This window comes from Pleurodeles waltl, unplaced genomic scaffold (assembly GCF_031143425.1).
Source record: "Pleurodeles waltl isolate 20211129_DDA unplaced genomic scaffold, aPleWal1.hap1.20221129 scaffold_236, whole genome shotgun sequence".
In the NCBI taxonomy this organism is placed as follows: Eukaryota; Metazoa; Chordata; class Amphibia; order Caudata; family Salamandridae; genus Pleurodeles; species Pleurodeles waltl.
Window position 1 is genome coordinate 140,984 of NW_027149942.1, and position 27,615 is coordinate 168,598.

Genomic DNA, 27,615 nt, shown 5'->3' on the forward strand with positions numbered 1-27,615 from the left:
CCTCCAGCGCAGCGACCAAGTACAGAAAACATGCGAGGCTCGCTGTTTTCCATCGGGCTCATGGACTTCTTTTTCTCTCATTCACGAGCGCGATCTCGCTTGGCAGAAGTCGAGCACTTTACATAATTAACTTCACTTTTTCGGGTTATGTACATAAATGCACTTTTGCCCGATAGGTGAAAAGTCGGGTTAGGAGTTTACAACGCGATCAGCTGTAACATGAGCAAACGCGAGACCCGTTGCATTGCAAATGCTTGTTTTAATAGTTTGTGTCTCCGTCAAGTATTCTCCATCTATTTAATGTAAATCTATTTAATGTGCAGTATCTCTTTCTTCGTGGTCTCCATGAATGCAGTGTGTCTTCCATGTCTGGTGTTTTATTCTGGCTTTTTGTATATCTTGGTCAGTCGGCGAAAGCGTAGGTTTAAGCCTGTGTGGTGATGTCTGGTCCACACTGCTGTAAAGAGAGCAGCGACCCCCGGCGAGGCTTCTTTCAGACTAAGGGGGGAGGTGATGAGAGACCTGGACACCTGTAAAGATACCTGTGAGCTCTCCAAAACAACAGAGCCCCTCCATGGGCTCTTGGCTAGGACGTTAGACTGAAGCTCTAAAGATCCCAGGTTTCCACAGTGACTTTTTGTTTGATATCCATTACCTTCAGTGCTGAGTAGTCAAACTTTAAACCCTCTCAAACTTGGTAAAATAAAACATTACTTTAACAACATCAATCTATTTCCCTCCACATTCCAGCTTCTTTCTTTCTTCACCCCTCATTTCTTTCTGAGCCCCCTTCAGTCCGTCTTTATTTTCTTTATTGGAACAAGTTTCTCAAAGCCCTACTCAGTGTGAGTCTCAGAACTGAGAGAATACTATCACAGGCTGTAAGTTCACTGCTAAGAGGAAAGTTTTACTCCTTGTATGAAGGTCCGAAAGAGTGGAGTGCAACTTTCCACAAACTACTATTTAAATACAATCTCCCGGACCTTCCGTAACCTGAGTCTAGACAGAAATATTTAGAATTCTTCTCTGAAAAAGTGGCAACCCTCCTGCAGGGCTTGAAAGCAGACAATACTCATCATTAGAATCCACAGCCAGCAACACTAGAAAACTGCCACTCATGACCAAGTTAGCAGCAAGTTGGGCCACGGGGATGCTCTCTATGCTTGAAACATCAGATAACTCACTAGAAAACTACCTGGAATTTGGCACCCAGACTCATCCTCAACCTCCCGCTCTGAATTCACATCTCACCATACCTCAGAGAGCTCCACTGTCTCCCGAAACAGAAATGAACTAATTTCAAACACCTTACATACACATTCAAGGCACAACACAACGTAGGCCCCACCTACTTGACCAGTTGCTTCTCTTTCCACAACCACCAAGAGACTTCCATCTACTCAGGGCTCCTACTCACACACATCCCATACATACAGAGAACCAGATCAGGAGGATGGGTGTTCTGTTGCATCACTCCTAAAGCATGGAATGGACTCCCATTTCACACAAGAGCATTTTATTCTCTTCTTCAATTCTGCAAGAAGTTGAAGACCTGCGTTTTTAATAAACCAACCTACCTTAGACAGGGCTACACACACACACGCCTGCTCAGCGCCAGGAAACCCTTGCAGGTGATTGCGTGCCTTACAAATACCCATTACGTTACAGATGCACCCCCAGGGCTCCACCAGATGTTTCACAGCAATGGGTGTGACAGAGCATAACATGGCTGTGCCTTTATGCTTTCTTTGGTAGAAGAGAAGGACAGCATTTACCTTCATATATTGTGTGAAAAACTATACCCATGTAAATGTGATGCATTAAAAGACCACAACATTATGGTGCCTTTGTGAGTGATATTACACTTGTTAGATATAAACTGCTTTTATGAAATGTTAACCAGATGCATTTATACCTTGGTATCTTAACAAATGATATATTTTATAGTCACTCATCATTTACTGTGTTTAAGACAATTGCATTTGTAAAAACATAACTAAAATGTGCTTCCATTCCATTGTTCAAGCTGGAGTTAAGGTCTGCCAATTCCTATGTTTAATTTCAACATGAAACTTGCTTTGTTTGTGCGCTATTTTTCTTTCGTCTGCAGGTGATAGGTAAGGAAGAGAGAGTTGGGTTGCCAAGGACGAAACTTGGTAACAAGGAGCTACAAGAACGGCTCCCTTACTATATTCCTGGGCATGGATGTAATCCAAGGTGGAGCAGATGTGTTCAGAAGAGGATAAAAGTGAATTGGACATAATTCACAATGGTGTCTTGTTAGTAATTGTTTCTTTGGGTGTGATGTCAGCTACTGGAAGGCTCTGGGGTGATTAAAGTGTTGTTCAGTTAGGCAGAGATTCAGAATCTTTTTGCCCCCTTGACTAGAGTGGACTCTAAGGGAAAGATAACTCTCCTTGACTAAGTGGCAGTCGCGACTCACAGGGGTTACCAGAGGTGGGGTGGAGAGCGGGGTGTGGGGAGGCAAGGAGAATATTAACAATATTAAAAAGTTAAAAAACTAAAAACTTACCTGCTCCGTCGCACCGCTGCTCCTCCGTCAGCAGCAGGCTCCCAGCCTGCCCTGCGGCCAATCCTGACGCTGCTCAGAGAAGCGTTAGGATTGGCTGGGAGTGCCCAGCCACGGTGCTCCCAGACAGACTGGGAGCCTGTGCCTGCTCTCTCCAGCCCGGCAGCAGTGTGCCCCAGATGGCCGGCCAAACACACATGTGCACTGAGGGGAGTGCACAGTGCACTCCCCTCACTGCTCGTCACCCCCAATGCCCCACCCCTTTATAATTCTCAGTATAATGTACATGCGACATCAGCTCCTGCGAGTTTCTGTAGTGTAGTGGTTATCACGTTCGCTGCCCCCGTGAAAGGTCGCGGGTTTGAAACTGGGCGGAAACACTTTTAACACTTCCATCTACCTTGTTCTGCATTATTATTAATATCTATGACCACCTAACTTGTTCTGCATTATTAATATATATGACGAGCGATACTTCTGTGCTACAATTTTAATTGATATCATCCATATAGTAACATATTTCAAATAAACAAGATAAGCAACGCATAGATGATGTAAACTGTGCAAAAGATATTAGCTCGCTTGTAATTAGTACGGGACTGAAAATTTTAAAATAATACAAAACTAAAGAAATGAATGTTAAATTATTAAAACTACAGCAGGTTCTACCGAGATTCAAACTCAGATCGCTGGACTCAAAGTCCAGAGTGCTAACCATTACACCATGGAACCTTCCATTGACAAGCATGAGGTGCGTTAGTAGTGAAATGACAGTATCCTGTAGTGTGCACGTCTCCTTGTAAAAGTCCTGATGTTTTTCAGATGTCAGGTTATTAATGGCAAGGAACACAAGCATTGGCAAAGCCAATAGGTATCGCCTATGTGATAGCTACTGGTTTTGCCAGTGATTTAGCCATGCTGCAACATGGCTGAAAGTAAAGGAAAAAAGCTGTATATGACACAGCCAGCATTGATCACTTCATAGTGCTTTTTTTTACATTCATCCATGCTGCACTGAAGCCAGAGCTGCTGTACAATGTGGCTAAAAAAACATTCACAAAACCAATAGATCCCACATAGGCAAGATCTATTAGCTTTACCAAGGCTTGTTTGTCATCTGGAGCCATTGTGGTACTGCCATGAAAGAGCTGCCAACAATAGCCAGGCCCTGTTCATACTGCAATTCGGGTCATCATTCACACTGCTGTCAAGAAACCAGTAATGTTTTATAAAAACACAGCTGAGTGATTTGAGCTAAAAAAAAAGTGTTTGCTCCTTAAGTGCATTTTTCAGTCCGGGGGGGGGGGGGGGGATTACATACATTGCAGTGTTGAACCAACGCTTCTGCATTTCTGGGATGCATATGTTACACTTGTACTGATCCTGTTTTGTGATGACATTTGTGGCATATCAACGTGCTAAATAAAAAGACATTTGCGCTGACTAACCAGGGCAAATACGTTCAAATGACGATGCCCAATTGCTGTAGCATCAGTGCAGGGTATGTAATGTAGCGCCTGGGGTCTAGCTTCTATGCCCCAACCATAATCTCCCTTCTGGTGATGCGTGTCACGAGCTACACTTTATGTGGAAGCGCGAGGGATGCCTGAAGAAGTCAAAGACACGCAGGCAGCCGTGGGACTGACACTGTGCTCGAGAGCGCCTAGCAGCAGAGTTTCTAGGTGCTTCCAGGGGTGAGATGATGGCTGTCAGGCCTTTGCTGGGAGCCAGGGGGGGACGAGGAGTTTTCACAACAGATGCTTGTCTCAAAAAGGTGGGGTGGGCTAGGGCAGAGTCAGTCATGGGCAGCCTCCAAGATGGCTCACTAGTAAAGTGCCCCCTGCTGGTACCTGAGCATGACTTACAGGTCACATTCTTAAATCCGAGCCGAGTGGGCTCAACGCTTTTCCCTCACAAGGTATATAAAGTGGCTGCTATGAATACTGGTTATTTACGGTGCTATGAAGGTGACATATGGAAATAGCAAACACTTTAGAAATCAGGTCACTTTACTTTCCTTTTGTTGCACAAGAGCACAGAACCGGATGAGCAGCTCCTCACGTGCACTGTGGCTGGCCAGGGATGGACACTTTACAGAACCAGTGCTGAGCCTCTTAAGCAGAGCTGGATCTGTTCAAGTCTGTGCAAACCCTGGGCCTGCTCACAGCCTGGCAAGCTGCAGACAATGTTGGGTGCAGCCTTAAATGTGAAATCGTTCCAAGTTGCCACTGTTTGTAGTGAGTTTAACAGACACTGTCTCTGGCTTCCTTCCTGCACGAGGCCAGGTAGGAAGCAGTATCACTCCCCCCATCCTGTGTGTTAGAGAATGGTTTCCATTGCAGTGGGAGGCGGGGTCGTCCATGCCAGGTTTTCAAGGTGACCTCGGACGAGCTTAATATGTAACTGTTGTTCATTTCTGGCAATCATATATATATCTTGTGGATATCCTGCAAATCCGGCATGGATCCGACTCTACTGGACTTATGTTGGGCACCCTTGCACTAGAGCAAGGTTTTTTATGTAAAACTGGTAAGTGTTAATATTGTCATTGTTCACGCCTTCACCAATCACAGGGGGGGGCAACATGCCTGCATCCTCACCGCACACTCCCTATCATTCTTACACTGAGCGCCAAGCTTTCCAAAGTTTAAGAATCTACACAACTTTCAGCATTCCTGCTGAGTTCATTGGCCGACATACTTGTTGTGATGGTTTTGCCATTTTATTTCCTGAGCTGTACTTTTCTCAAGAAAGTTAGTTCCCATTATTTTTAATAAACCATTGAGAATGCTGAGAAATCACTTTGTGCGTCTGCGACAAGACACATTTATTTTTTTGAATTCTAAGTAAAGGTAATCAAGATGGAAAGACAATGGCTGTATGACTGACTTCAACAGAAAGCCCTCCCCCATGCTTGCTGCTGAAATATTGAGATATTAGAAAAGCACTGAAAATGTGCATTGCTAAAGCGGCATGTGTTTTCCAGAGTACGCAAATGAAGAGGAAAAGCACGCCTTGCCAATTAAAATGCAGAGTCACCCTTTGTAGTTATTGTGCGATGAGTTTCCAAAAAGTACTCCGGTGGTAGATGAAATGATGCTGATTGTAGGTTTGTGATGCTGGAGAATGAGATAGGCATCTGAAAATAAACAGCATGCATCCTGAAGACACAGCTTGATATGTGACCTCGGTCTTTAAATGCCCAGCACACATACACATGATCACCATGGGCCCCACTGCTGGCAGGTACATAACCTGAAGGCTGCAGTCACATGATGCTTCCGTCCCTTCGATAGCTCAGTTGGTAGAGCGGAGGACTGTAGTGGTGAAGCTGATATCCTTAGGTCGCTGGTTCAAATCCGGCTCGAAGGATTTTTTTTCGTATTTGCTCTTCATATTTCTTTTCACATTCTGAAATTAAAATACGCCATGTTTTGAAGCAACGACGCTAGAGCTTGACAATTGTTTTTGTCTCCCCCATTTTTCTCAGATGGCACCAAGAAGTGAATTTAGCCAGAGCAGAAATGGACGGAGGTGCAGCCGCTGATCCCAGTGACTGTCAGAGAGAGAAAAGGAGGAGTCTGTGCAGAGGAAGCTGTAAATCAGTGATACAAAGAGAGCGGCTCTTTCCTTGCACAGATGGGGTCAACACTGACATTTCTGTGGGTGCAGCGCCCCCAGCAGGGGGACAGGTAGAACAATCAGTAGGAGGTCAGGTACCAGGGAGTCATCAGTTCCTCGTTAGTATAGTGGTCAGTATCCCCGCCTGTCACGCGGGAGACCGGGGTTCAATTCCCCGACGGGGAGACTATGTTTATGACTTAACCATGTTTACACTTTAGAAATACATTTTGTTATTTGTTTCGTTTACAATCTCGACATTTTAGAAGTATTGCGATTTAATGTATATGAAGTGCACTGTATAATATGATCAGTGGCAGCATATAGAATTGTAATAAATACCAACACCGAGGCGCCTCTAGCAGAGCTGGCAGGCTTGGAAATCCAACAGAGAAAGCTTTCAACATGAAGGAATCAAGTTTTGGGAACACATTTGTACATTTTGATTTTAAGTTATGGACCACTTAGTCGACAGCGAATGTTTAATATTTACAGAAAAACAAAGTACTATGTGGTGAACAATTGGTACTGGCTGTTTTGCTTGATTATCAATTCCACGTAATCGCGTCATGGTTAATTTCAAATGTATTATAAGCTTCATCACTATTACTTTTTCTAGTTGCGCCTCTGATTTTCAACTAAAACTATATATCATCTATACAAACAATTAGAACCAAACTGTATCTTTTTTAATAACGAACGTACTTTTCTGAAATTGGAGTGAATGCAAGTTGTAGTAACGAAGAAACGTAGGCTTCCGGGTAGTGTATTGGTTATTCATGTTTTTAGGGTCGAGCCTGCGTTGCATGCGCTCGCGCATGCGTATCGCAGCGAGACGCTTTAGTGTTTAGAAAAGGGCTCGGAGCCCTGTCAACGTCACGTCAGTGTTTTTTATTGGTACGTGGGCTTGCCTAATAAAATCCGCTTGCTTTCATTAGTCGAAGGCACGCATAGGTCATGCCTTTTCCGGTGGCTCGCCCTCCTCCAGCGCAGCGACCAAGTACAGAAAACATGCGAGGCTCGCTGTTTTCCATCGGGCTCATGGACTTCTTTTTCTCTCATTCACGAGCGCGATCTCGCTTGGCAGAAGTCGAGCACTTTACATAATTAACTTCACTTTTTCGGGTTATGTACATAAATGCACTTTTGCCCGATAGGTGAAAAGTCGGGTTAGGAGTTTACAACGCGATCAGCTGTAACATGAGCAAACGCGAGACCCGTTGCATTGCAAATGCTTGTTTTAATAGTTTGTGTCTCCGTCAAGTATTCTCCATCTATTTAATGTAAATCTATTTAATGTGCAGTATCTCTTTCTTCGTGGTCTCCATGAATGCAGTGTGTCTTCCATGTCTGGTGTTTTATTCTGGCTTTTTGTATATCTTGGTCAGTCGGCGAAAGCGTAGGTTTAAGCCTGTGTGGTGATGTCTGGTCCACACTGCTGTAAAGAGAGCAGCGACCCCCGGCGAGGCTTCTTTCAGACTAAGGGGGGAGGTGATGAGAGACCTGGACACCTGTAAAGATACCTGTGAGCTCTCCAAAACAACAGAGCCCCTCCATGGGCTCTTGGCTAGGACGTTAGACTGAAGCTCTAAAGATCCCAGGTTTCCACAGTGACTTTTTGTTTGATATCCATTACCTTCAGTGCTGAGTAGTCAAACTTTAAACCCTCTCAAACTTGGTAAAATAAAACATTACTTTAACAACATCAATCTATTTCCCTCCACATTCCAGCTTCTTTCTTTCTTCACCCCTCATTTCTTTCTGAGCCCCCTTCAGTCCGTCTTTATTTTCTTTATTGGAACAAGTTTCTCAAAGCCCTACTCAGTGTGAGTCTCAGAACTGAGAGAATACTATCACAGGCTGTAAGTTCACTGCTAAGAGGAAAGTTTTACTCCTTGTATGAAGGTCCGAAAGAGTGGAGTGCAACTTTCCACAAACTACTATTTAAATACAATCTCCCGGACCTTCCGTAACCTGAGTCTAGACAGAAATATTTAGAATTCTTCTCTGAAAAAGTGGCAACCCTCCTGCAGGGCTTGAAAGCAGACAATACTCATCATTAGAATCCACAGCCAGCAACACTAGAAAACTGCCACTCATGACCAAGTTAGCAGCAAGTTGGGCCACGGGGATGCTCTCTATGCTTGAAACATCAGATAACTCACTAGAAAACTACCTGGAATTTGGCACCCAGACTCATCCTCAACCTCCCGCTCTGAATTCACATCTCACCATACCTCAGAGAGCTCCACTGTCTCCCGAAACAGAAATGAACTAATTTCAAACACCTTACATACACATTCAAGGCACAACACAACGTAGGCCCCACCTACTTGACCAGTTGCTTCTCTTTCCACAACCACCAAGAGACTTCCATCTACTCAGGGCTCCTACTCACACACATCCCATACATACAGAGAACCAGATCAGGAGGATGGGTGTTCTGTTGCATCACTCCTAAAGCATGGAATGGACTCCCATTTCACACAAGAGCATTTTATTCTCTTCTTCAATTCTGCAAGAAGTTGAAGACCTGCGTTTTTAATAAACCAACCTACCTTAGACAGGGCTACACACACACACGCCTGCTCAGCGCCAGGAAACCCTTGCAGGTGATTGCGTGCCTTACAAATACCCATTACGTTACAGATGCACCCCCAGGGCTCCACCAGATGTTTCACAGCAATGGGTGTGACAGAGCATAACATGGCTGTGCCTTTATGCTTTCTTTGGTAGAAGAGAAGGACAGCATTTACCTTCATATATTGTGTGAAAAACTATACCCATGTAAATGTGATGCATTAAAAGACCACAACATTATGGTGCCTTTGTGAGTGATATTACACTTGTTAGATATAAACTGCTTTTATGAAATGTTAACCAGATGCATTTATACCTTGGTATCTTAACAAATGATATATTTTATAGTCACTCATCATTTACTGTGTTTAAGACAATTGCATTTGTAAAAACATAACTAAAATGTGCTTCCATTCCATTGTTCAAGCTGGAGTTAAGGTCTGCCAATTCCTATGTTTAATTTCAACATGAAACTTGCTTTGTTTGTGCGCTATTTTTCTTTCGTCTGCAGGTGATAGGTAAGGAAGAGAGAGTTGGGTTGCCAAGGACGAAACTTGGTAACAAGGAGCTACAAGAACGGCTCCCTTACTATATTCCTGGGCATGGATGTAATCCAAGGTGGAGCAGATGTGTTCAGAAGAGGATAAAAGTGAATTGGACATAATTCACAATGGTGTCTTGTTAGTAATTGTTTCTTTGGGTGTGATGTCAGCTACTGGAAGGCTCTGGGGTGATTAAAGTGTTGTTCAGTTAGGCAGAGATTCAGAATCTTTTTGCCCCCTTGACTAGAGTGGACTCTAAGGGAAAGATAACTCTCCTTGACTAAGTGGCAGTCGCGACTCACAGGGGTTACCAGAGGTGGGGTGGAGAGCGGGGTGTGGGGAGGCAAGGAGAATATTAACAATATTAAAAAGTTAAAAAACTAAAAACTTACCTGCTCCGTCGCACCGCTGCTCCTCCGTCAGCAGCAGGCTCCCAGCCTGCCCTGCGGCCAATCCTGACGCTGCTCAGAGAAGCGTTAGGATTGGCTGGGAGTGCCCAGCCACGGTGCTCCCAGACAGACTGGGAGCCTGTGCCTGCTCTCTCCAGCCCGGCAGCAGTGTGCCCCAGATGGCCGGCCAAACACACATGTGCACTGAGGGGAGTGCACAGTGCACTCCCCTCACTGCTCGTCACCCCCAATGCCCCACCCCTTTATAATTCTCAGTATAATGTACATGCGACATCAGCTCCCGCGAGTTTCTGTAGTGTAGTGGTTATCACGTTCGCTGCCCCCGTGAAAGGTCGCGGGTTTGAAACTGGGCGGAACCACTTTTAACACTTCCATCTACCTTGTTCTGCATTATTATTAATATCTATGACCACCTAACTTGTTCTGCATTATTAATATATATGACGAGCGATACTTCTGTGCTACAATTTTAATTGATATCATCCATATAGTAACATATTTCAAATAAACAAGATAAGCAACGCATAGATGATGTAAACTGTGCAAAAGATATTAGCTCGCTTGTAATTAGTACGGGACTGAAAATTTTAAAATAATACAAAACTAAAGAAATGAATGTTAAATTATTAAAACTACAGCAGGTTCTACCGAGATTCAAACTCAGATCGCTGGACTCAAAGTCCAGAGTGCTAACCATTACACCATGGAACCTTCCATTGACAAGCATGAGGTGCGTTAGTAGTGAAATGACAGTATCCTGTAGTGTGCACGTCTCCTTGTAAAAGTCCTGATGTTTTTCAGATGTCAGGTTATTAATGGCAAGGAACACAAGCATTGGCAAAGCCAATAGGTATCGCCTATGTGATAGCTACTGGTTTTGCCAGTGATTTAGCCATGCTGCAACATGGCTGAAAGTAAAGGAAAAAAGCTGTATATGACACAGCCAGCATTGATCACTTCATAGTGCTTTTTTTTACATTCATCCATGCTGCACTGAAGCCAGAGCTGCTGTACAATGTGGCTAAAAAAACATTCACAAAACCAATAGATCCCACATAGGCAAGATCTATTAGCTTTACCAAGGCTTGTTTGTCATCTGGAGCCATTGTGGTACTGCCATGAAAGAGCTGCCAACAATAGCCAGGCCCTGTTCATACTGCAATTCGGGTCATCATTCACACTGCTGTCAAGAAACCAGTAATGTTTTATAAAAACACAGCTGAGTGATTTGAGCTAAAAAAAAAGTGTTTGCTCCTTAAGTGCATTTTTCAGTCCGGGGGGGGGGGGGATTACATACATTGCAGTGTTGAACCAACGCTTCTGCATTTCTGGGATGCATATGTTACACTTGTACTGATCCTGTTTTGTGATGACATTTGTGGCATATCAACGTGCTAAATAAAAAGACATTTGCGCTGACTAACCAGGGCAAATACGTTCAAATGACGATGCCCAATTGCTGTAGCATCAGTGCAGGGTATGTAATGTAGCGCCTGGGGTCTAGCTTCTATGCCCCAACCATAATCTCCCTTCTGGTGATGCGTGTCACGAGCTACACTTTATGTGGAAGCGCGAGGGATGCCTGAAGAAGTCAAAGACACGCAGGCAGCCGTGGGACTGACACTGTGCTCGAGAGCGCCTAGCAGCAGAGTTTCTAGGTGCTTCCAGGGGTGAGATGATGGCTGTCAGGCCTTTGCTGGGAGCCAGGGGGGGACGAGGAGTTTTCACAACAGATGCTTGTCTCAAAAAGGTGGGGTGGGCTAGGGCAGAGTCAGTCATGGGCAGCCTCCAAGATGGCTCACTAGTAAAGTGCCCCCTGCTGGTACCTGAGCATGACTTACAGGTCACATTCTTAAATCCGAGCCGAGTGGGCTCAACGCTTTTCCCTCACAAGGTATATAAAGTGGCTGCTATGAATACTGGTTATTTACGGTGCTATGAAGGTGACATATGGAAATAGCAAACACTTTAGAAATCAGGTCACTTTACTTTCCTTTTGTTGCACAAGAGCACAGAACCGGATGAGCAGCTCCTCACGTGCACTGTGGCTGGCCAGGGATGGACACTTTACAGAACCAGTGCTGAGCCTCTTAAGCAGAGCTGGATCTGTTCAAGTCTGTGCAAACCCTGGGCCTGCTCACAGCCTGGCAAGCTGCAGACAATGTTGGGTGCAGCCTTAAATGTGAAATCGTTCCAAGTTGCCACTGTTTGTAGTGAGTTTAACAGACACTGTCTCTGGCTTCCTTCCTGCACGAGGCCAGGTAGGAAGCAGTATCACTCCCCCCATCCTGTGTGTTAGAGAATGGTTTCCATTGCAGTGGGAGGCGGGGCCGTCCATGCCAGGTTTTCAAGGTGACCTCGGACGAGCTTAATATGTAACTGTTGTTCATTTCTGGCAATCATATATATATCTTGTGGATATCCTGCAAATCCGGCATGGATCCGACTCTACTGGACTTATGTTGGGCACCCTTGCACTAGAGCAAGGTTTTTTATGTAAAACTGGTAAGTGTTAATATTGTCATTGTTCACGCCTTCACCAATCACAGGGGGGGGCAACATGCCTGCATCCTCACCGCACACTCCCTATCATTCTTACACTGAGCGCCAAGCTTTCCAAAGTTTAAGAATCTACACAACTTTCAGCATTCCTGCTGAGTTCATTGGCCGACATACTTGTTGTGATGGTTTTGCCATTTTATTTCCTGAGCTGTACTTTTCTCAAGAAAGTTAGTTCCCATTATTTTTAATAAACCATTGAGAATGCTGAGAAATCACTTTGTGCGTCTGCGACAAGACACATTTATTTTTTTGAATTCTAAGTAAAGGTAATCAAGATGGAAAGACAATGGCTGTATGACTGACTTCAACAGAAAGCCCTCCCCCATGCTTGCTGCTGAAATATTGAGATATTAGAAAAGCACTGAAAATGTGCATTGCTAAAGCGGCATGTGTTTTCCAGAGTACGCAAATGAAGAGGAAAAGCACGCCTTGCCAATTAAAATGCAGAGTCACCCTTTGTAGTTATTGTGCGATGAGTTTCCAAAAAGTACTCCGGTGGTAGATGAAATGATGCTGATTGTAGGTTTGTGATGCTGGAGAATGAGATAGGCATCTGAAAATAAACAGCATGCATCCTGAAGACACAGCTTGATATGTGACCTCGGTCTTTAAATGCCCAGCACACATACACATGATCACCATGGGCCCCACTGCTGGCAGGTACATAACCTGAAGGCTGCAGTCACATGATGCTTCCGTCCCTTCGATAGCTCAGTTGGTAGAGCGGAGGACTGTAGTGGTGAAGCTGATATCCTTAGGTCGCTGGTTCAAATCCGGCTCGAAGGATTTTTTTTCGTATTTGCTCTTCATATTTCTTTTCACATTCTGAAATTAAAATACGCCATGTTTTGAAGCAACGACGCTAGAGCTTGACAATTGTTTTTGTCTCCCCCATTTTTCTCAGATGGCACCAAGAAGTGAATTTAGCCAGAGCAGAAATGGATGGAGGTGCAGCCGCTGATCCCAGGGATTGTCAGAGAGAGAAAAGGAGGAGTCTGTGCAGAGGAAGCTGTAAATCAGTGATACAAAGAGAGCGGCTCTTTCCTTGCACAGATGGGGTCAACACTGACATTTCTGTGGGTGCAGCGCCCCCAGCAGGGGGACAGGTAGAACAATCAGTAGGAGGTCAGGTACCAGGGAGTCATCAGTTCCTCGTTAGTATAGTGGTCAGTATCCCCGCCTGTCACGCGGGAGACCGGGGTTCAATTCCCCGACGGGGAGACTATGTTTATGACTTAACCATGTTTACACTTTAGAAATACATTTTGTTATTTGTTTCGTTTACAATCTCGACATTTTAGAAGTATTGCGATTTAATGTATATGAAGTGCACTGTATAATATGATCAGTGGCAGCATATAGAATTGTAATAAATACCAACACCGAGGCGCCTCTAGCAGAGCTGGCAGGCTTGGAAATCCAACAGAGAAAGCTTTCAACATGAAGGAATCAAGTTTTGGGAACACATTTGTACATTTTGATTTTAAGTTATGGACCACTTAGTCGACAGCGAATGTTTAATATTTACAGAAAAACAAAGTACTATGTGGTGAACAATTGGTACTGGCTGTTTTGCTTGATTATCAATTCCACGTAATCGCGTCATGGTTAATTTCAAATGTATTATAAGCTTCATCACTATTACTTTTTCTAGTTGCGCCTCTGATTTTCAACTAAAACTATATATCATCTATACAAACAATTAGAACCAAACTGTATCTTTTTTAATAACGAACGTACTTTTCTGAAATTGGAGTGAATGCAAGTTGTAGTAACGAAGAAACGTAGGCTTCCGGGTAGTGTATTGGTTATTCATGTTTTTAGGGTCGAGCCTGCGTTGCATGCGCTCGCGCATGCGTATCGCAGCGAGACGCTTTAGTGTTTAGAAAAGGGCTCGGAGCCCTGTCAACGTCACGTCAGTGTTTTTTATTGGTACGTGGGCTTGCCTAATAAAATCCGCTTGCTTTCATTAGTCGAAGGCACGCATAGGTCATGCCTTTTCCGGTGGCTCGCCCTCCTCCAGCGCAGCGACCAAGTACAGAAAACATGCGAGGCTCGCTGTTTTCCATCGGGCTCATGGACTTCTTTTTCTCTCATTCACGAGCGCGATCTCGCTTGGCAGAAGTCGAGCACTTTACATAATTAACTTCACTTTTTCGGGTTATGTACATAAATGCACTTTTGCCCGATAGGTGAAAAGTCGGGTTAGGAGTTTACAACGCGATCAGCTGTAACATGAGCAAACGCGAGACCCGTTGCATTGCAAATGCTTGTTTTAATAGTTTGTGTCTCCGTCAAGTATTCTCCATCTATTTAATGTAAATCTATTTAATGTGCAGTATCTCTTTCTTCGTGGTCTCCATGAATGCAGTGTGTCTTCCATGTCTGGTGTTTTATTCTGGCTTTTTGTATATCTTGGTCAGTCGGCGAAAGCGTAGGTTTAAGCCTGTGTGGTGATGTCTGGTCCACACTGCTGTAAAGAGAGCAGCGACCCCCGGCGAGGCTTCTTTCAGACTAAGGGGGGAGGTGATGAGAGACCTGGACACCTGTAAAGATACCTGTGAGCTCTCCAAAACAACAGAGCCCCTCCATGGGCTCTTGGCTAGGACGTTAGACTGAAGCTCTAAAGATCCCAGGTTTCCACAGTGACTTTTTGTTTGATATCCATTACCTTCAGTGCTGAGTAGTCAAACTTTAAACCCTCTCAAACTTGGTAAAATAAAACATTACTTTAACAACATCAATCTATTTCCCTCCACATTCCAGCTTCTTTCTTTCTTCACCCCTCATTTCTTTCTGAGCCCCCTTCAGTCCGTCTTTATTTTCTTTATTGGAACAAGTTTCTCAAAGCCCTACTCAGTGTGAGTCTCAGAACTGAGAGAATACTATCACAGGCTGTAAGTTCACTGCTAAGAGGAAAGTTTTACTCCTTGTATGAAGGTCCGAAAGAGTGGAGTGCAACTTTCCACAAACTACTATTTAAATACAATCTCCCGGACCTTCCGTAACCTGAGTCTAGACAGAAATATTTAGAATTCTTCTCTGAAAAAGTGGCAACCCTCCTGCAGGGCTTGAAAGCAGACAATACTCATCATTAGAATCCACAGCCAGCAACACTAGAAAACTGCCACTCATGACCAAGTTAGCAGCAAGTTGGGCCACGGGGATGCTCTCTATGCTTGAAACATCAGATAACTCACTAGAAAACTACCTGGAATTTGGCACCCAGACTCATCCTCAACCTCCCGCTCTGAATTCACATCTCACCATACCTCAGAGAGCTCCACTGTCTCCCGAAACAGAAATGAACTAATTTCAAACACCTTACATACACATTCAAGGCACAACACAACGTAGGCCCCACCTACTTGACCAGTTGCTTCTCTTTCCACAACCACCAAGAGACTTCCATCTACTCAGGGCTCCTACTCACACACATCCCATACATACAGAGAACCAGATCAGGAGGATGGGTGTTCTGTTGCATCACTCCTAAAGCATGGAATGGACTCCCATTTCACACAAGAGCATTTTATTCTCTTCTTCAATTCTGCAAGAAGTTGAAGACCTGCGTTTTTAATAAACCAACCTACCTTAGACAGGGCTACACACACACACGCCTGCTCAGCGCCAGGAAACCCTTGCAGGTGATTGCGTGCCTTACAAATACCCATTACGTTACAGATGCACCCCCAGGGCTCCACCAGATGTTTCACAGCAATGGGTGTGACAGAGCATAACATGGCTGTGCCTTTATGCTTTCTTTGGTAGAAGAGAAGGACAGCATTTACCTTCATATATTGTGTGAAAAACTATACCCATGTAAATGTGATGCATTAAAAGACCACAACATTATGGTGCCTTTGTGAGTGATATTACACTTGTTAGATATAAACTGCTTTTATGAAATGTTAACCAGATGCATTTATACCTTGGTATCTTAACAAATGATATATTTTATAGTCACTCATCATTTACTGTGTTTAAGACAATTGCATTTGTAAAAACATAACTAAAATGTGCTTCCATTCCATTGTTCAAGCTGGAGTTAAGGTCTGCCAATTCCTATGTTTAATTTCAACATGAAACTTGCTTTGTTTGTGCGCTATTTTTCTTTCGTCTGCAGGTGATAGGTAAGGAAGAGAGAGTTGGGTTGCCAAGGACGAAACTTGGTAACAAGGAGCTACAAGAACGGCTCCCTTACTATATTCCTGGGCATGGATGTAATCCAAGGTGGAGCAGATGTGTTCAGAAGAGGATAAAAGTGAATTGGACATAATTCACAATGGTGTCTTGTTAGTAATTGTTTCTTTGGGTGTGATGTCAGCTACTGGAAGGCTCTGGGGTGATTAAAGTGTTGTTCAGTTAGGCAGAGATTCAGAATCTTTTTGCCCCCTTGACTAGAGTGGACTCTAAGGGAAAGATAACTCTCCTTGACTAAGTGGCAGTCGCGACTCACAGGGTTTACCAGAGGTGGGGTGGAGAGCGGGGTGTGGGGAGGCAAGGAGAATATTAACAATATTAAAAAGTTTAAAAACTAAAAACTTACCTGCTCCGTCGCACCGCTGCTCCTCCGTCAGCAGCAGGCTCCCAGCCTGCCCTGCGGCCAATCCTGACGCTGCTCAGAGAAGCGTTAGGATTGGCTGGGAGTGCCCAGCCACGGTGCTCCCAGACAGACTGGGAGCCTGTGCCTGCTCTCTCCAGCCCGGCAGCAGTGTGCCCCAGATGGCCGGCCAAACACACATGTGCACTGAGGGGAGTGCACAGTGCACTCCCCTCACTGCTCGTCACCCCCAATGCCCCACCCCTTTATAATTCTCAGTATAATGTACATGCGACATCAGCTCCCGCGAGTTTCTGTAGTGTAGTGGTTATCACGTTCGCTGCCCCCGTGAAAGGTCGCGGGTTTGAAACTGGGCGGAAACACTTTTAACACTTCCATCTACCTTGTTCTGCATTATTATTAATATCTATGACCACCTAACTTGTTCTGCATTATTAATATATATGACGAGCGATACTTCTGTGCTACAATTTTAATTGATATCATCCATATAGTAACATATTTCAAATAAACAAGATAAGCAACGCATAGATGATGTAAACTGTGCAAAAGATATTAGCTCGCTTGTAATTAGTACGGGACTGAAAATTTTAAAATAATACAAAACTAAAGAAATGAATGTTAAATTATTAAAACTACAGCAGGTTCTACCGAGATTCAAACTCAGATCGCTGGACTCAAAGTCCAGAGTGCTAACCATTACACCATGGAACCTTCCATTGACAAGCATGAGGTGCGTTAGTAGTGAAATGACAGTATCCTGTAGTGTGCACGTCTCCTTGTAAAAGTCCTGATGTTTTTCAGATGTCAGGTTATTAATGGCAAGGAACACAAGCATTGGCAAAGCCAATAGGTATCGCCTATGTGATAGCTACTGGTTTTGCCAGTGATTTAGCCATGCTGCAACATGGCTGAAAGTAAAGGAAAAAAGCTGTATATGACACAGCCAGCATTGATCACTTCATAGTGCTTTTTTTTACATTCATCCATGCTGCACTGAAGCCAGAGCTGCTGTACAATGTGGCTAAAAAAACATTCACAAAACCAATAGATCCCACATAGGCAAGATCTATTAGCTTTACCAAGGCTTGTTTGTCATCTGGAGCCATTGTGGTACTGCCATGAAAGAGCTGCCAACAATAGCCAGGCCCTGTTCATACTGCAATTCGGGTCATCATTCACACTGCTGTCAAGAAACCAGTAATGTTTTATAAAAACACAGCTGAGTGATTTGAGCTAAAAAAAAAGTGTTTGCTCCTTAAGTGCATTTTTCAGTCCGGGGGGGGGGGGATTACATACATTGCAGTGTTGAACCAACGCTTCTGCATTTCTGGGATGCATATGTTACACTTGTACTGATCCTGTTTTGTGATGACATTTGTGGCATATCAACGTGCTAAATAAAAAGACATTTGCGCTGACTAACCAGGGCAAATACGTTCAAATGACGATGCCCAATTGCTGTAGCATCAGTGCAGGGTATGTAATGTAGCGCCTGGGGTCTAGCTTCTATGCCCCAACCATAATCTCCCTTCTGGTGATGCGTGTCACGAGCTACACTTTATGTGGAAGCGCGAGGGATGCCTGAAGAAGTCAAAGACACGCAGGCAGCCGTGGGACTGACACTGTGCTCGAGAGCGCCTAGCAGCAGAGTTTCTAGGTGCTTCCAGGGGTGAGATGATGGCTGTCAGGCCTTTGCTGGGAGCCAGGGGGGGACGAGGAGTTTTCACAACAGATGCTTGTCTCAAAAAGGTGGGGTGGGCTAGGGCAGAGTCAGTCATGGGCAGCCTCCAAGATGGCTCACTAGTAAAGTGCCCCCTGCTGGTACCTGAGCATGACTTACAGGTCACATTCTTAAATCCGAGCCGAGTGGGCTCAACGCTTTTCCCTCACAAGGTATATAAAGTGGCTGCTATGAATACTGGTTATTTACGGTGCTATGAAGGTGACATATGGAAATAGCAAACACTTTAGAAATCAGGTCACTTTACTTTCCTTTTGTTGCACAAGAGCACAGAACCGGATGAGCAGCTCCTCACGTGCACTGTGGCTGGCCAGGGATGGACACTTTACAGAACCAGTGCTGAGCCTCTTAAGCAGAGCTGGATCTGTTCAAGTCTGTGCAAACCCTGGGCCTGCTCACAGCCTGGCAAGCTGCAGACAATGTTGGGTGCAGCCTTAAATGTGAAATCGTTCCAAGTTGCCACTGTTTGTAGTGAGTTTAACAGACACTGTCTCTGGCTTCCTTCCTGCACGAGGCCAGGTAGGAAGCAGTATCACTCCCCCCATCCTGTGTGTTAGAGAATGGTTTCCATTGCAGTGGGAGGCGGGGCCGTCCATGCCAGGTTTTCAAGGTGACCTCGGACGAGCTTAATATGTAACTGTTGTTCATTTCTGGCAATCATATATATATCTTGTGGATATCCTGCAAATCCGGCATGGATCCGACTCTACTGGACTTATGTTGGGCACCCTTGCACTAGAGCAAGGTTTTTTATGTAAAACTGGTAAGTGTTAATATTGTCATTGTTCACGCCTTCACCAATCACAGGGGGGGGCAACATGCCTGCATCCTCACCGCACACTCCCTATCATTCTTACACTGAGCGCCAAGCTTTCCAAAGTTTAAGAATCTACACAACTTTCAGCATTCCTGCTGAGTTCGTTGGCCGACATACTTGTTGTGATGGTTTTGCCATTTTATTTCCTGAGCTGTACTTTTCTCAAGAAAGTTAGTTCCCATTATTTTTAATAAACCATTGAGAATGCTGAGAAATCACTTTGTGCGTCTGCGACAAGACACATTAATTTTTTTGAATTCTAAGTAAAGGTAATCAAGATGGAAAGACAATGGCTGTATGACTGACTTCAACAGAAAGCCCTCCCCCATGCTTGCTGCTGAAATATTGAGATATTAGAAAAGCACTGAAAATGTGCATTGCTAAAGCGGCATGTGTTTTCCAGAGTACGCAAATGAAGAGGAAAAGCACGCCTTGCCAATTAAAATGCAGAGTCACCCTTTGTAGTTATTGTGCGATGAGTTTCCAAAAAGTACTCAGGTGGTAGATGAAATGATGCTGATTGTAGGTTTGTGATGCTGGAGAATGAGATAGGCATCTGAAAATAACCCGCATGCATCCTGAAGACACAGCTTGATATGTGACCTCGGTCTTTAAATGCCCAGCACACATACACATGATCACCATGGGCCCCACTGCTGGCAGGTACATAACCTGAAGGCTGCAGTCACATGATGCTTCCGTCCCTTCGATAGCTCAGTTGGTAGAGCGGAGGACTGTAGTGGTGAAGCTGATATCCTTAGGTCGCTGGTTCAAATCCGGCTCGAAGGATTTTTTTTCGTATTTGCTCTTCATATTTCTTTTCACATTCTGAAATTAAAATACGCCATGTTTTGAAGCAACGACGCTAGAGCTTGACAATTGTTTTTGTCTCCCCCATTTTTCTCAGATGGCACCAAGAAGTGAATTTAGCCAGAGCAGAAATGGACGGAGGTGCAGCCGCTGATCCCAGTGACTGTCAGAGAGAGAAAAGGAGGAGTCTGTGCAGAGGAAGCTGTAAATCAGTGATACAAAGAGAGCGGCTCTTTCCTTGCACAGATGGGGTCAACACTGACATTTCTGTGGGTGCAGCGCCCCCAGCAGGGGGACAGGTAGAACAATCAGTAGGAGGTCAGGTACCAGGGAGTCATCAGTTCCTCGTTAGTATAGTGGTCAGTATCCCCGCCTGTCACGCGGGAGACCGGGGTTCAATTCCCCGACGGGGAGACTATGTTTATGACTTAACCATGTTTACACTTTAGAAATACATTTTGTTATTTGTTTCGTTTACAATCTCGACATTTTAGAAGTATTGCGATTTAATGTATATGAAGTGCACTGTATAATATGATCAGTGGCAGCATATAGAATTGTAATAAATACCAACACCGAGGCGCCTCTAGCAGAGCTGGCAGGCTTGGAAATCCAACAGAGAAAGCTTTCAACATGAAGGAATCAAGTTTTGGGAACACATTTGTACATTTTGATTTTAAGTTATGGACCACTTAGTCGACAGCGAATGTTTAATATTTACAGAAAAACAAAGTACTATGTGGTGAACAATTGGTACTGGCTGTTTTGCTTGATTATCAATTCCACGTAATCGCGTCATGGTTAATTTCAAATGTATTATAAGCTTCATCACTATTACTTTTTCTAGTTGCGCCTCTGATTTTCAACTAAAACTATATATCATCTATACAAACAATTAGAACCAAACTGTATCTTTTTTAATAACGAACGTACTTTTCTGAAATTGGAGTGAATGCAAGTTGTAGTAACGAAGAAACGTAGGCTTCCGGGTAGTGTATTGGTTATTCATGTTTTTAGGGTCGAGCCTGCGTTGCATGCGCTCGCGCATGCGTATCGCAGCGAGACGCTTTAGTGTTTAGAAAAGGGCTCGGAGCCCTGTCAACGTCACGTCAGTGTTTTTTATTGGTACGTGGGCTTGCCTAATAAAATCCGCTTGCTTTCATTAGTCGAAGGCACGCATAGGTCATGCCTTTTCCGGTGGCTCGCCCTCCTCCAGCGCAGCGACCAAGTACAGAAAACATGCGAGGCTCGCTGTTTTCCATCGGGCTCATGGACTTCTTTTTCTCTCATTCACGAGCGCGATCTCGCTTGGCAGAAGTCGAGCACTTTACATAATTAACTTCACTTTTTCGGGTTATGTACATAAATGCACTTTTGCCCGATAGGTGAAAAGTCGGGTTAGGAGTTTACAACGCGATCAGCTGTAACATGAGCAAACGCGAGACCCGTTGCATTGCAAATGCTTGTTTTAATAGTTTGTGTCTCCGTCAAGTATTCTCCATCTATTTAATGTAAATCTATTTAATGTGCAGTATCTCTTTCTTCGTGGTCTCCATGAATGCAGTGTGTCTTCCATGTCTGGTGTTTTATTCTGGCTTTTTGTATATCTTGGTCAGTCGGCGAAAGCGTAGGTTTAAGCCTGTGTGGTGATGTCTGGTCCACACTGCTGTAAAGAGAGCAGCGACCCCCGGCGAGGCTTCTTTCAGACTAAGGGGGGAGGTGATGAGAGACCTGGACACCTGTAAAGATACCTGTGAGCTCTCCAAAACAACAGAGCCCCTCCATGGGCTCTTGGCTAGGACGTTAGACTGAAGCTCTAAAGATCCCAGGTTTCCACAGTGACTTTTTGTTTGATATCCATTACCTTCAGTGCTGAGTAGTCAAACTTTAAACCCTCTCAAACTTGGTAAAATAAAACATTACTTTAACAACATCAATCTATTTCCCTCCACATTCCAGCTTCTTTCTTTCTTCACCCCTCATTTCTTTCTGAGCCCCCTTCAGTCCGTCTTTATTTTCTTTATTGGAACAAGTTTCTCAAAGCCCTACTCAGTGTGAGTCTCAGAACTGAGAGAATACTATCACAGGCTGTAAGTTCACTGCTAAGAGGAAAGTTTTACTCCTTGTATGAAGGTCCGAAAGAGTGGAGTGCAACTTTCCACAAACTACTATTTAAATACAATCTCCCGGACCTTCCGTAACCTGAGTCTAGACAGAAATATTTAGAATTCTTCTCTGAAAAAGTGGCAACCCTCCTGCAGGGCTTGAAAGCAGACAATACTCATCATTAGAATCCACAGCCAGCAACACTAGAAAACTGCCACTCATGACCAAGTTAGCAGCAAGTTGGGCCACGGGGATGCTCTCTATGCTTGAAACATCAGATAACTCACTAGAAAACTACCTGGAATTTGGCACCCAGACTCATCCTCAACCTCCCGCTCTGAATTCACATCTCACCATACCTCAGAGAGCTCCACTGTCTCCCGAAACAGAAATGAACTAATTTCAAACACCTTACATACACATTCAAGGCACAACACAACGTAGGCCCCACCTACTTGACCAGTTGCTTCTCTTTCCACAACCACCAAGAGACTTCCATCTACTCAGGGCTCCTACTCACACACATCCCATACATACAGAGAACCAGATCAGGAGGATGGGTGTTCTGTTGCATCACTCCTAAAGCATGGAATGGACTCCCATTTCACACAAGAGCATTTTATTCTCTTCTTCAATTCTGCAAGAAGTTGAAGACCTGCGTTTTTAATAAACCAACCTACCTTAGACAGGGCTACACACACACACGCCTGCTCAGCGCCAGGAAACCCTTGCAGGTGATTGCGTGCCTTACAAATACCCATTACGTTACAGATGCACCCCCAGGGCTCCACCAGATGTTTCACAGCAATGGGTGTGACAGAGCATAACATGGCTGTGCCTTTATGCTTTCTTTGGTAGAAGAGAAGGACAGCATTTACCTTCATATATTGTGTGAAAAACTATACCCATGTAAATGTGATGCATTAAAAGACCACAACATTATGGTGCCTTTGTGAGTGATATTACACTTGTTAGATATAAACTGCTTTTATGAAATGTTAACCAGATGCATTTATACCTTGGTATCTTAACAAATGATATATTTTATAGTCACTCATCATTTACTGTGTTTAAGACAATTGCATTTGTAAAAACATAACTAAAATGTGCTTCCATTCCATTGTTCAAGCTGGAGTTAAGGTCTGCCAATTCCTATGTTTAATTTCAACATGAAACTTGCTTTGTTTGTGCGCTATTTTTCTTTCGTCTGCAGGTGATAGGTAAGGAAGAGAGAGTTGGGTTGCCAAGGACGAAACTTGGTAACAAGGAGCTACAAGAACGGCTCCCTTACTATATTCCTGGGCATGGATGTAATCCAAGGTGGAGCAGATGTGTTCAGAAGAGGATAAAAGTGAATTGGACATAATTCACAATGGTGTCTTGTTAGTAATTGTTTCTTTGGGTGTGATGTCAGCTACTGGAAGGCTCTGGGGTGATTAAAGTGTTGTTCAGTTAGGCAGAGATTCAGAATCTTTTTGCCCCCTTGACTAGAGTGGACTCTAAGGGAAAGATAACTCTCCTTGACTAAGTGGCAGTCGCGACTCACAGGGTTTACCAGAGGTGGGGTGGAGAGCGGGGTGTGGGGAGGCAAGGAGAATATTAACAATATTAAAAAGTTAAAAAACTAAAAACTTACCTGCTCCGTCGCACCGCTGCTCCTCCGTCAGCAGCAGGCTCCCAGCCTGCCCTGCGGCCAATCCTGACGCTGCTCAGAGAAGCGTTAGGATTGGCTGGGAGTGCCCAGCCACGGTGCTCCCAGACAGACTGGGAGCCTGTGCCTGCTCTCTCCAGCCCGGCAGCAGTGTGCCCCAGATGGCCGGCCAAACACACATGTGCACTGAGGGGAGTGCACAGTGCACTCCCCTCACTGCTCGTCACCCCCAATGCCCCACCCCTTTATAATTCTCAGTATAATGTACATGCGACATCAGCTCCCGCGAGTTTCTGTAGTGTAGTGGTTATCACGTTCGCTGCCCCCGTGAAAGGTCGCGGGTTTGAAACTGGGCGGAAACACTTTTAACACTTCCATCTACCTTGTTCTGCATTATTATTAATATCTATGACCACCTAACTTGTTCTGCATTATTAATATATATGACGAGCGATACTTCTGTGCTACAATTTTAATTGATATCATCCATATAGTAACATATTTCAAATAAACAAGATAAGCAACGCATAGATGATGTAAACTGTGCAAAAGATATTAGCTCGCTTGTAATTAGTACGGGACTGAAAATTTTAAAATAATACAAAACTAAAGAAATGAATGTTAAATTATTAAAACTACAGCAGGTTCTACCGAGATTCAAACTCAGATCGCTGGACTCAAAGTCCAGAGTGCTAACCATTACACCATGGAACCTTCCATTGACAAGCATGAGGTGCGTTAGTAGTGAAATGACAGTATCCTGTAGTGTGCACGTCTCCTTGTAAAAGTCCTGATGTTTTTCAGATGTCAGGTTATTAATGGCAAGGAACACAAGCATTGGCAAAGCCAATAGGTATCGCCTATGTGATAGCTACTGGTTTTGCCAGTGATTTAGCCATGCTGCAACATGGCTGAAAGTAAAGGAAAAAAGCTGTATATGACACAGCCAGCATTGATCACTTCATAGTGCTTTTTTTTACATTCATCCATGCTGCACTGAAGCCAGAGCTGCTGTACAATGTGGCTAAAAAAACATTCACAAAACCAATAGATCCCACATAGGCAAGATCTATTAGCTTTACCAAGGCTTGTTTGTCATCTGGAGCCATTGTGGTACTGCCATGAAAGAGCTGCCAACAATAGCCAGGCCCTGTTCATACTGCAATTCGGGTCATCATTCACACTGCTGTCAAGAAACCAGTAATGTTTTATAAAAACACAGCTGAGTGATTTGAGCTAAAAAAAAAGTGTTTGCTCCTTAAGTGCATTTTTCAGTCCGGGGGGGGGGGGATTACATACATTGCAGTGTTGAACCAACGCTTCTGCATTTCTGGGATGCATATGTTACACTTGTACTGATCCTGTTTTGTGATGACATTTGTGGCATATCAACGTGCTAAATAAAAAGACATTTGCGCTGACTAACCAGGGCAAATACGTTCAAATGACGATGCCCAATTGCTGTAGCATCAGTGCAGGGTATGTAATGTAGCGCCTGGGGTCTAGCTTCTATGCCCCAACCATAATCTCCCTTCTGGTGATGCGTGTCACGAGCTACACTTTATGTGGAAGCGCGAGGGATGCCTGAAGAAGTCAAAGACACGCAGGCAGCCGTGGGACTGACACTGTGCTCGAGAGCGCCTAGCAGCAGAGTTTCTAGGTGCTTCCAGGGGTGAGATGATGGCTGTCAGGCCTTTGCTGGGAGCCAGGGGGGGACGAGGAGTTTTCACAACAGATGCTTGTCTCAAAAAGGTGGGGTGGGCTAGGGCAGAGTCAGTCATGGGCAGCCTCCAAGATGGCTCACTAGTAAAGTGCCCCCTGCTGGTACCTGAGCATGACTTACAGGTCACATTCTTAAATCCGAGCCGAGTGGGCTCAACGCTTTTCCCTCACAAGGTATATAAAGTGGCTGCTATGAATACTGGTTATTTACGGTGCTATGAAGGTGACATATGGAAATAGCAAACACTTTAGAAATCAGGTCACTTTACTTTCCTTTTGTTGCACAAGAGCACAGAACCGGATGAGCAGCTCCTCACGTGCACTGTGGCTGGCCAGGGATGGACACTTTACAGAACCAGTGCTGAGCCTCTTAAGCAGAGCTGGATCTGTTCAAGTCTGTGCAAACCCTGGGCCTGCTCACAGCCTGGCAAGCTGCAGACAATGTTGGGTGCAGCCTTAAATGTGAAATCGTTCCAAGTTGCCACTGTTTGTAGTGAGTTTAACAGACACTGTCTCTGGCTTCCTTCCTGCACGAGGCCAGGTAGGAAGCAGTATCACTCCCCCCATCCTGTGTGTTAGAGAATGGTTTCCATTGCAGTGGGAGGCGGGGCCGTCCATGCCAGGTTTTCAAGGTGACCTCGGACGAGCTTAATATGTAACTGTTGTTCATTTCTGGCAATCATATATATATCTTGTGGATATCCTGCAAATCCGGCATGGATCCGACTCTACTGGACTTATGTTGGGCACCCTTGCACTAGAGCAAGGTTTTTTATGTAAAACTGGTAAGTGTTAATATTGTCATTGTTCACGCCTTCACCAATCACAGGGGGGGGCAACATGCCTGCATCCTCACCGCACACTCCCTATCATTCTTACACTGAGCGCCAAGCTTTCCAAAGTTTAAGAATCTACACAACTTTCAGCATTCCTGCTGAGTTCGTTGGCCGACATACTTGTTGTGATGGTTTTGCCATTTTATTTCCTGAGCTGTACTTTTCTCAAGAAAGTTAGTTCCCATTATTTTTAATAAACCATTGAGAATGCTGAGAAATCACTTTGTGCGTCTGCGACAAGACACATTTATTTTTTTGAATTCTAAGTAAAGGTAATCAAGATGGAAAGACAATGGCTGTATGACTGACTTCAACAGAAAGCCCTCCCCCATGCTTGCTGCTGAAATATTGAGATATTAGAAAAGCACTGAAAATGTGCATTGCTAAAGCGGCATGTGTTTTCCAGAGTACGCAAATGAAGAGGAAAAGCACGCCTTGCCAATTAAAATGCAGAGTCACCCTTTGTAGTTATTGTGCGATGAGTTTCCAAAAAGTACTCAGGTGGTAGATGAAATGATGCTGATTGTAGGTTTGTGATGCTGGAGAATGAGATAGGCATCTGAAAATAACCCGCATGCATCCTGAAGACACAGCTTGATATGTGACCTCGGTCTTTAAATGCCCAGCACACATACACATGATCACCATGGGCCCCACTGCTGGCAGGTACATAACCTGAAGGCTGCAGTCACATGATGCTTCCGTCCCTTCGATAGCTCAGTTGGTAGAGCGGAGGACTGTAGTGGTGAAGCTGATATCCTTAGGTCGCTGGTTCAAATCCGGCTCGAAGGATTTTTTTTCGTATTTGCTCTTCATATTTCTTTTCACATTCTGAAATTAAAATACGCCATGTTTTGAAGCAACGACGCTAGAGCTTGACAATTGTTTTTGTCTCCCCCATTTTTCTCAGATGGCACCAAGAAGTGAATTTAGCCAGAGCAGAAATGGACGGAGGTGCAGCCGCTGATCCCAGTGACTGTCAGAGAGAGAAAAGGAGGAGTCTGTGCAGAGGAAGCTGTAAATCAGTGATACAAAGAGAGCGGCTCTTTCCTTGCACAGATGGGGTCAACACTGACATTTCTGTGGGTGCAGCGCCCCCAGCAGGGGGACAGGTAGAACA

At 44.4% G+C, this 27,615-nt stretch overlaps 7 non-coding genes across 7 annotated transcripts; all 7 read left to right on the forward strand.

Annotated features, from left to right (window-relative positions):
- Positions 1-5,816: 5,816 nt before the first annotated feature.
- TRNAY-GUA (transfer RNA tyrosine (anticodon GUA)) lies at positions 5,817-5,902 on the forward strand. The gene is given in 2 exon segments: positions 5,817-5,853; positions 5,867-5,902. It is a non-coding gene; the product is annotated as a tRNA-Tyr (tRNA).
- Positions 5,903-6,265: 363 nt separating this feature from the next.
- Positions 6,266-6,337, forward strand: TRNAD-GUC (transfer RNA aspartic acid (anticodon GUC)). The gene has a single exon. It is a non-coding gene; the product is annotated as a tRNA-Asp (tRNA).
- A 6,608-nt stretch (positions 6,338-12,945) lies between these two features.
- Positions 12,946-13,031, forward strand: TRNAY-GUA (transfer RNA tyrosine (anticodon GUA)). The gene is given in 2 exon segments: positions 12,946-12,982; positions 12,996-13,031. It is a non-coding gene; the product is annotated as a tRNA-Tyr (tRNA).
- A 363-nt stretch (positions 13,032-13,394) lies between these two features.
- Positions 13,395-13,466, forward strand: TRNAD-GUC (transfer RNA aspartic acid (anticodon GUC)). The gene has a single exon. It is a non-coding gene; the product is annotated as a tRNA-Asp (tRNA).
- A 6,607-nt stretch (positions 13,467-20,073) lies between these two features.
- On the forward strand, positions 20,074-20,159 carry TRNAY-GUA (transfer RNA tyrosine (anticodon GUA)). The gene is given in 2 exon segments: positions 20,074-20,110; positions 20,124-20,159. It is a non-coding gene; the product is annotated as a tRNA-Tyr (tRNA).
- Positions 20,160-20,522: 363 nt separating this feature from the next.
- Positions 20,523-20,594, forward strand: TRNAD-GUC (transfer RNA aspartic acid (anticodon GUC)). The gene has a single exon. It is a non-coding gene; the product is annotated as a tRNA-Asp (tRNA).
- A 6,607-nt stretch (positions 20,595-27,201) lies between these two features.
- On the forward strand, positions 27,202-27,287 carry TRNAY-GUA (transfer RNA tyrosine (anticodon GUA)). The gene is given in 2 exon segments: positions 27,202-27,238; positions 27,252-27,287. It is a non-coding gene; the product is annotated as a tRNA-Tyr (tRNA).
- The last annotated feature ends 328 nt before the right edge of the window (positions 27,288-27,615 follow it).